Raw genomic sequence first — 9,186 nt, forward strand, 5'->3', positions numbered from 1 at the left:
ACTGCAAGTAGGCCTGATATCATGTTTAGTGTTTGCTTATGTGCTAGATATCAATCTAATCCTAAAGAATCTCATTTGAATGCTGTTAAAAGAATCCTTAGATACTTAAATGGTACTCAAACACTAGGGTTATGGTACTCTAAGGACTCACAAATTGATTTATCAGGATATTCAGATGCTGATTTTGCTGGATGTAAATTAGATAGAAAAAGCACAAGTGGAACTTGCCAATTTCTTGGAGTTAACCTAATCTCATGGTTTAGCAAGAAACAAAATTCGGTGCACTGTCTACGGCTGAGGCCGAATACATTGCAGCCGGAAGTTGTTGTGCTCAAATCTTGTGGATTAAGCAAAACTCGAAGACTTTGGAATCAAACTTAATGAAACACCAATAAGATGTGATAACACAAGTGCCATAAATCTATCTAAAAATCCAATTCAACACTCAAGATCCAAAATATTGAAATAAGACATCATTTCATAAGAGAACATGTTCAAAAAAAAATATAATTCTTGAATATGTTTGCACTGAAAATCAATTAGCTGATATCTTTACAAAGGCCCTTAGTGAGGATAGATTCTGTGAAATTAGGAGAAATCTAGGAATTCTAGATCCATATGTCTAAAATTTCTCAATTTCAAAGAATAGATGTCTTAGAGCTCAATTTTCAACATCTATCCTGGTCCCAAAAGCTCAAATTTATCATTCTAAAAACTTATCATTGAGCAAAATTCCTTCACTCAAAATTTCAAATTTTTTGGAATTTATTCACATTTTCCTGATTTTGTGAACTTCATGAGTCGACCCCCATGAGTCGACTCAATGGCAAACTTGTAAATCCCACCAACTTTCAACGGGTTCATTGTTTTTATACTGAAACCCTGTTCGTGAGACGACTCATCTTCCCATCGTTCTTCTTCCAAAAGCCGTCTTCTCCAACTCTTCTTGCTCCAAATTCAAGGATTAATTTCGAGGCAATTCTCCCTCCTCCTCTCACCAAAAATCGCCTCCTTGAAAAGGATTTTCTGTGCTTTCTCGCATTGCTTGGCGTGGTTAGAACGTGCCCTAGCACTTTACCGATCTTCCAAAATTCACTTCTTTTCTCCACCAAAATCCTTCTTCACTCTCTTGTGATCCCTCCTCCACTCAATTCAAGTCTCCTTGTCTGCTACTATAGTGGATATGGCTCCAAAGATGAAACTTCCCCAAAGAAGAAAATCAATCCGTGAGCCTGAAAAATTGTCAGAAAGAAAAGGCAAGCCGCTCAATCTTCAACTGCTTCCACTCCAGTTTCAGTACCTACTCAAGGTCCCTCTCAATCCCTCCTAAGCCCCAGTAAGAATCCTCTTTCCGATAGAAAAGTAGAAACCGGGAAAAATATAGATTTTCGGTTCTTTGAGGAAGAAGGATTTACTTTTGCTACCAAAATTAAAAACCAAGGATGGAACTCTATTGCTCTCTTAAGGAAGTCACCTATGTTGACCTTGTTAGAGAATTCTACCAAAACCTACTTTATGGAAGTGGGTCAGTGACTTCAACTGTAAAGGGAATTGATATCTGCCTGGACTCTAGGATATTGGGAGAAATACTTCAGTTGCCTTGTGAAGGATATTCATATATGGAACTCCCAATTAAAGAAGAGGGGATCAGAATTATTTTAGGAGAAACTTATTCAGGAAATTTAAACAAATTGGAAGCAAAGATTCTGTCCATTGAGATGAGGGTCCTGCATCAGATTGTAACAAAGCTATTCTTTCCTAGGAGTGGTAGGCATGACTTACTATCTGGCAGAGATGTATGTATCATGTTTCATGTCATCACTCAGACCCCCCTGAACCTCCCTGCACTTATGATAGAGGCCATGAGAGAAACTTTGAATAGATCCAAGGCACACTTGCCTTATGGTATGGCCCTTACTAGAGTATTCAGGAGGTTTGGAGTTAGTTGTGAGGGGGAGGCACCTACCAAGCTATCTCATGTGGACACTTTCAACCAACACAGCCTGCACAGAATGGGATTTGCAAAGACTGATGGTGGTTGGATCAAGGGATCTGAGGAAAGAACTGAAGAGAGAACTGAAGTCAGAACTGAAGGCAGATTAGAAGAAGAAGATCCATTTCTCCTGTACATGATTTCAGGGCAGCATCACCAGATACACAGTTCATTCCTGATACAGAGGCTGGCCCTTCAGAGTTTACTAGGATGCCCACACCAGTGTATCAGCCAGAGAGTAGAGCACCTCTTTCAGAGTTCAGACTAGCTGACGATCAGATCGAGCATATTTCACAGCGTGTGGCTTCTTTACTGTCTAGCCAGTGGAGTAGTACTTCTTTTGCACCTGGAGCTACCTCTTCTGATCAGACTATTACTCCCCACATCTCCACTGTATTTCAAATGATATCAGATCAGTCCATCAGGATCCAGCAGCTTGAGGACACTGTCTGGAGACTTACTGGCAGAGTTCTTGACTTGCAGGGGCAAGTCCTTGCTTTGGCCCATCCCAAGCCATAGGAGTCAACCATTGAGGTCACAGACCTCACTGCAGAGGTTGGTAGGCTCAGAGGAGCACTAGAAGGTGGATATGAATTGCTGAGAAAGAAATCGAGGATCGAGTGAGCATGCTACCACTCAGTTCACTGCTCTACTTCAATCTGTTTCAAGAGCACTGAACGTACTTGATTCTATCAGACTCACCCTTTCTGTTCAGTCCTTAGCATCTCAGCGTTCTCAGCCACCCAGTTCATCTCGCTCTCATGCTCGTGGCAGAGGCAGACGGGGTAGAGGACGCACTTCTGATCCATCATCTCCTCACCCTATATCTGATGACTCCGATCATTGACTTATCTAGATCCTAGGTGTTAGCATTTTGTTCTAGGATCTATACCTTGGGGTCATGTATTGACAATTAGCTGGTTGAATTTTATAATATGAACTATGTATTGAAACAATTATGGTTTTAATGGAATCAACTTTTACTTATATTTCTACCTTTTGTAATGATGTTGATCATATTATGGTTATATATATTCTTCTTGTTGAAAAATTGTCTTCTCTTTGTTGTTGTTTGCTGTTGAAAATTGCTATATTAAGGGGGAGCAAACTTCTATGATAAACTCTAAAAGGGGAGAAATTAAAGAATATTTAAAAAGGAAGAGTTAACCATATTTGATGATGTCAAAAAGGGGGAGAAATTAAACAAAATAAAATTGGAGAAATTAAACAAAACAAAATTGGAAATATTAAACAAAAATTGGAGAAATTAAACAAAAATTTCAGAAATTAAATATTTGGAGAAATTAAGCAAAAATTTGAGAAATTTGATATCAGACAGAAATTAAAAGCCATCCAACAAAAGCAAAATCATAAGTACAATGCAAATAAGTAATTTTTTATATGCTCTGATATATTTCAAAATTCAAACTTGCTCTGATATATCTTTTGAAATTTACCTTGATACATCTTAAGAAATTTGATTTACTCTGATACACCCTAAAATTTCTTTTAACTTGCTCTGATACATGATAAAATTTAATCTGATACAGTGTGAAAGTTTCTCTGATATTTGCTCTGATACAGTGTAAAATTTTCTCTGATATATTATAACATTTACTCTGATACATTGTAAAATCTTTTCTGATAACATTGTAAAAATTATTATTCTTGCTCTGATACATTGCAAAATTTATTTCTTTTCTCTTGCTCTGATATATCTTAAGCTCAAAATGAGTTAATACACTTAAGCTCAAAATCAACTTTTAAACATACTTTGGCACACATAGTTTTTTTTTTGGCACATAAGTATTTTTTGCTCTGATGCTAAAACTAAAATCGAATGAGAATGGAATTTTCAAAATAGAGCTCAATCTGATAACAGAAAATCAAGTTTTCTGCTCTAACACCAAAATCACATAATCAAATGAGCATATCTTCAAATCCTTAAGCAAATGGACAAATTATTTTTGCATATATATTACATGCCAAAAGAAACATACTCTTTTCAAGCATACACACCTATAATGTATTCTTTTGAAATTAATATATTCACATAAATATTTTTGTTCAAATATTTTGTCATCATCAAAAAGGGGAGATTGTTGCTCCTAGATTGATTTTGATGATTACAAAGCAGATTGAAGGGATACAAACAATTTTAAATTGAAAAAGTTCTTATGCTCTTCAAGGGCAAAATCATAATTTCACTAAAATCCTGATTTGATGGTATCATTTTATAGAACAAATGATTTGTAAACTATTGGTAAAATTTCATTATTTTTGGACTTATATTTTTGAAGTTATGAAGGTTTGAAGTGCATGAGTCGACTCATGAGTCAACTCATGGCACTATGAGCTGATTGGCACAAAAAGAAAATTTCCGTGGCACGCTGGATTTTTGGCTTGGCACGACCTGTGAGTCGACTCATGAGTCGACCCACAAGGCATGAGTCGACTCATGAGTCGACCTCTGCTGATTTGAGCCGAAAAATCCAGAAATCAAGACTATCTGATCTGTGCAACAGAAGTCGACTCATGAGTCGACTCCTGTAGCATGAGTCGACTCATGAGTCGACCCCTGCGATGGAAAATATCAGCAACGGCTATTTTTTTGCCCGTTTTAATTGCCTTTTATGCTTCCTAAAATTGCTCTAACGGCTCTTTATCTGCCTAAAATGTTTTCTCTTGCTTTTAATGCTATAAAATGCTTGAAATGGTGAAAGAAATTGCAGATTAAATAGCAGATCAAATTGGAGAGAAAATAAGAAGATCAATCGGCAGATCAAAAGAGAGATAAAATTCATTGAAAGGATCCACGAGATAATTTGAGAGAAAAAGAAAAGAGGATCCAAAATCCACACGAGAGATTGTGAAAGAGATTCAAGAGCTTTCAAAGAGAGGATCTTTCAAGCCTATTGTTCAACCTTGATCTAGAGATCTTCCAAAGTTTTCAAGAGATCTTCAATCAACAATCAACCTCTTCTCAAGCATTCGTTCAAGCGTTCATCCACTTTGAGAAAATCCGAAAAGGGTTCTTCATTTGAGTAAAGTTTTTATTGTTATATTCGCTCATTTAAAGGAGCTGTTATTGTATTAATTTGTGCTTTAAATTATCTTACTCTTGTAAGTAATTGTTCTTATTTTTGGAGGATTTCCAAAATAAGGAAAGGTTGATCCGAACCTGAAATCGGAGTGTTTTGGGTTTACTTGTACCCGGGAAATAAGTGATCTAGCTTGGGATAGCTAGTGTCGGAGTTTCTGACGTTTTGTATTCAGGTTGAATACAAGTATAGTGGATTGAAATTCCCATGTAGGAGCTTGGGGAGTGGATGTAGGTGCAGGGTTGGCACCGAACCACTATAAATCCTTGTGTTTGTGGTGTGCTTTATCGCTTCACTTTATTTCTTTATTATATTCTTGCATTCCTGCTTGAGGTAATTAATATTGAATTAAAATCTTTGTCTTGTCCAGTAATTAATCATTTCTAAAATTTTTAGAAACCCAATTCACCCCCCCCTCTTGGGTTGCATAGCTGGGCAACACTCGCCATCCAGATGATATGCGAGTGGGAAGCAGTTCACCTTCTTCGTTCTCAACCACAGTAATACTCGATTTTTTAGGTACTACTTGAGTGGGACTGATCCATTTACTATCAGATATGGGGTAGATGATTCCAGCATCTAACCACTTTACCATCTCTTTCTTTACTACTTCATGCATGTTTGGGTTCAATCTCCTCTGCATATCTCGATGGGGTTTGGCATGTTCCTCAAAATGAATATGGTGCATGCAAATAGAGGGGTCAATTCCTTTTAAATCGGCAATGGACCAACCAATAGCCTCTTTGTGTTCCTTCAGAATACCAACCAATTGTGCTTCCTGATTAGGGGTCAAGTCTGATGCAATGATTGCCGGGAGGGTGTCATTGAGTCCTAGAAATACATACTTGAGCGTAGCAGGAAGGGGTTTCAATTCTAACGTAGGTGGTGATTCTAAAGATGGGACTATTGGTGTACTGGCTAATGTGGTCAATGGCTTATACTTGATTGTCCATGGAGGAGTGGTTTCATCATGTGGTGTATCCAACAAGATGTTAACTTCTTTCATATATTCCTCAAAGTCATACACTCCAAAGTGAGCCAAGCAAGTATCTAAGGGGTTTGGTGTTAGAATTATGGGTGTTGCATCTTCTATAATATCTTCTAGTATATCTACTTTGAAGCAACTATCCATTGATGGACCTTGGGAAGCACCAAATACATTCAGTCTTAGTTTCTTATTCCCAAACGATACGTCCATGACTCCTGTCCTATAATTAATGCATGCATTTGCCATAGCTAGGAAGGGTCGTCCTAAGATAATGGGAATTTATCTGGGGTTGCCACTTAGTTCCATGTCGAGAACTAAAAAATCAATTGAAAAGTAAAATTCATCTACCTTGACCAAGACATCCTCAAGCATTCCACGTGGTTCCTTAATTGATCTGTCGGCTAATTGCAGTATGACTGATGTAGGTTTCAGTTCTCCAAATCCAAAAGTTCATACACCGAACTAGGTAAAAGATTCACACTTGCCCCTAAATCCAGAAGAGCTTTTTCAATGTGATAATATCCTATAACACAGAAAATGATGGGGGCTTCTGGGTCCTTAAGCTTTGGAGGAGTGGCATGCTGGAAGACAGAACTAGCCTATTCAGTGAGGCATACTTTCTTTGAAATTTGTGATCTAGATTTATATTTTTGGGTGCACAAATCCTTCAAAAATTTGGCATAAGCAGGGACTTGTTTGATTGTATCTAGAAGGAGAAGATTAATTTGGACTTACTCAAACAATTCCAACATCTCATCGAGTTTTTCTCCCTTCTTATCTGCAGGAATAGGGGCTTTTAGGGCATCCAAAAATGAAGCTTTAGGCAAGTAAGATGATTCCGGTGCAGTTGGTTCCTTCTCTATTTTCAGGTCCTCTTTGTTCTTGGGTGATTTGGCTTCGGTTAGAGGTTTAGGGTCGGTCTCATTGGTTTTACTAGTGTGTTCAATGACCTTCCCACTTCTCAGAGTCATGATTGATTTGGCATGTTCAGAAAAAACTTCTGGGGTATTAGAGCTCTCAATCACAAATTGCCCTCTTGGGTTGCTCTCGGATTGGCTAGGTAATTTTTCTCCTTTCCTCCTACTGAATGCAGTCGCTAGTTGACCTATTTGGGTCTCTAACTTAGCAATGGATTGTGTGTGGAGTTAAAGGTCTGAGTGTTGACTTCTAATCGTTCTAGTGCTTTCAGAACTTTTTCCTCAAAAGCTGAACTGTGACCAGTAGTAGACGGTTGAGGAATATTTTGAAATTGATGGTATGGTCCATGCCTATATATTGGGTCCTGATATTGAGGTCGAGGTATGGCAGGGCCAACCACTGGTTATAGTCTCCAGGAGAAATTTGGATGGTTTCTCCAGTCGGGGTTATAAGTGTTCGAATATGGATCATTTCCTGGTCTGCGAGCTTGTTGGACTTGAGCTTGCTGAACCTGCTCATGCACAAACTCAAAAAATTGAGGTGCGGCTGGGCATTCACTAACAAAATAGTTCGGACTTGCACACAATGCACAAACTTCTTGGATTGGGTTAGGTGAAATCGAGGATTATCCGGTATTTAGAAGATGATCTAATTTTTGGGATAGTTCATCTACCTTATAATGGATATCTATGGCATTTTCTACTTCATATATTCCACCTCTCTTTGGGTTTAACATGGGTTTATCTCTAATAGAGGTAGACATATGATGTAATAAATTTTTACTTAAAATTTCAAACAGTTGCCATGCCTCATCCTCATTTTTCAGCATGAATGTTCCACCACATGATGCATCGACCATTTATCGATGTCTTTCAGATAGCCCATAATAAAAACATTGGATTAACTGTCACTTGGATACAGCATGGTGGGGATATTTTCTAATAAGACCTTTAATCTCTCCCATGTTTCATGAAATATTTCTCCATCTAATTGGAAAAAACTAGTTATGGCTTTCCTTATTTGATTAGTTTTTCCTATGGGAAAATATTTCTTGAGAAACTCTCCTTGCAGCTGGTCCCAGGTTGATATAGTCATGGAATCCAAAGTATGTAGCCAGTATTTGGCTTTGTCCTTAAGTGAGAAAGAAAATAATTTTAACCTAAGAGCACCATCGGAGAAGTTGTGAATTTTGACAGTTGAGCATATCTCAAGAAATTCTTCAAGATGTTTATAAGGTCCTCATTACTAAGTCCATAAAATGAAGGTAACATTTGGATTATACTGGACTTAATTTCATATTGAGTGGCCTCCACAGGGGGCACTTGAATACAAGGAGAGTAGGTATATGTGGAAGGAGTAAAGTACTCCTTCAATTGCCTGGGTGGATCATTCTCCTAATTTGGTCCATATTTTTACGTCTGTTGGCTCTAAAGGTTCTTTCTATTTCTGGATCGAAAGGTTGGATTTCTGGTCGTAACGATCTACGGCCAAGCATACACCTTACAATTATACTTTAGAGCAAACACAAAAAATTTTAGTTTTTATAATATATATATATATAATAAAGTGAGAAAAGAATGAAGAAAATCTAAAGAGAAGAACCTAAGAATCTTAAATCTATGAAAAGGGAGAAATTAGTTAATGTTTAGATGTTAATTGCAATCAACTTAAACAAGCATAGACTCTCTATCCTAAGGTTAACTTAGATCTAGACAGCTCCTAACTTTCAAGACCGCCTTTGAGCACTCCAAGCTCAAGACTGACTAACTGACTCGGCCAGGTAAGTGTAAGATGTGGGAGGTTCCCTGCTCGTTGCTTTTTTTAGACACCAACTGACTCGGCTAGGTCAGTCAACGGAACCAATTGAAAACCACTTTCTTTAACCACTTGCCTTAGACACCAAGCAATTAACCAATCCGCACTCGGTTCAACTTAGAGCTTTCTTATCCTATTGAGCTCGAAATCCTTAGGGGTCAACGTCTAATTAATTTTAGATTAAGGTCTAGGTTATGCAAATGCAAGGTAGTAATTTATGGGCCAAGGAAGGGTGATCAAATCCCCACCTTATCTGATTAATGGGTTATTGCCCTTAAGATTAATTATGGAGATGAGATGCAAAGAAACAAGGTGTCCAATCAAGTTAAAAATTTTTATATTTGAGGTTACGCTATTTTAGTTAAGTGTTA

General features: G+C 37.6%; 1 non-coding gene across 1 annotated transcript; it reads left to right on the forward strand.

Annotated features, from left to right (window-relative positions):
- The first annotated feature begins 7,918 nt into the window (after positions 1 to 7,918).
- On the forward strand, positions 7,919 to 8,023 carry LOC140851890 (small nucleolar RNA R71). The gene has a single exon (XR_012134645.1). It is a non-coding gene; the product is annotated as a small nucleolar RNA R71 (small nucleolar RNA).
- Positions 8,024 to 9,186: the final 1,163 nt, after the last annotated feature.

This window comes from Elaeis guineensis, chromosome 9, assembly GCF_000442705.2.
Source record: "Elaeis guineensis isolate ETL-2024a chromosome 9, EG11, whole genome shotgun sequence".
NCBI classification, from domain to species: domain Eukaryota; kingdom Viridiplantae; phylum Streptophyta; class Magnoliopsida; order Arecales; family Arecaceae; genus Elaeis; species Elaeis guineensis.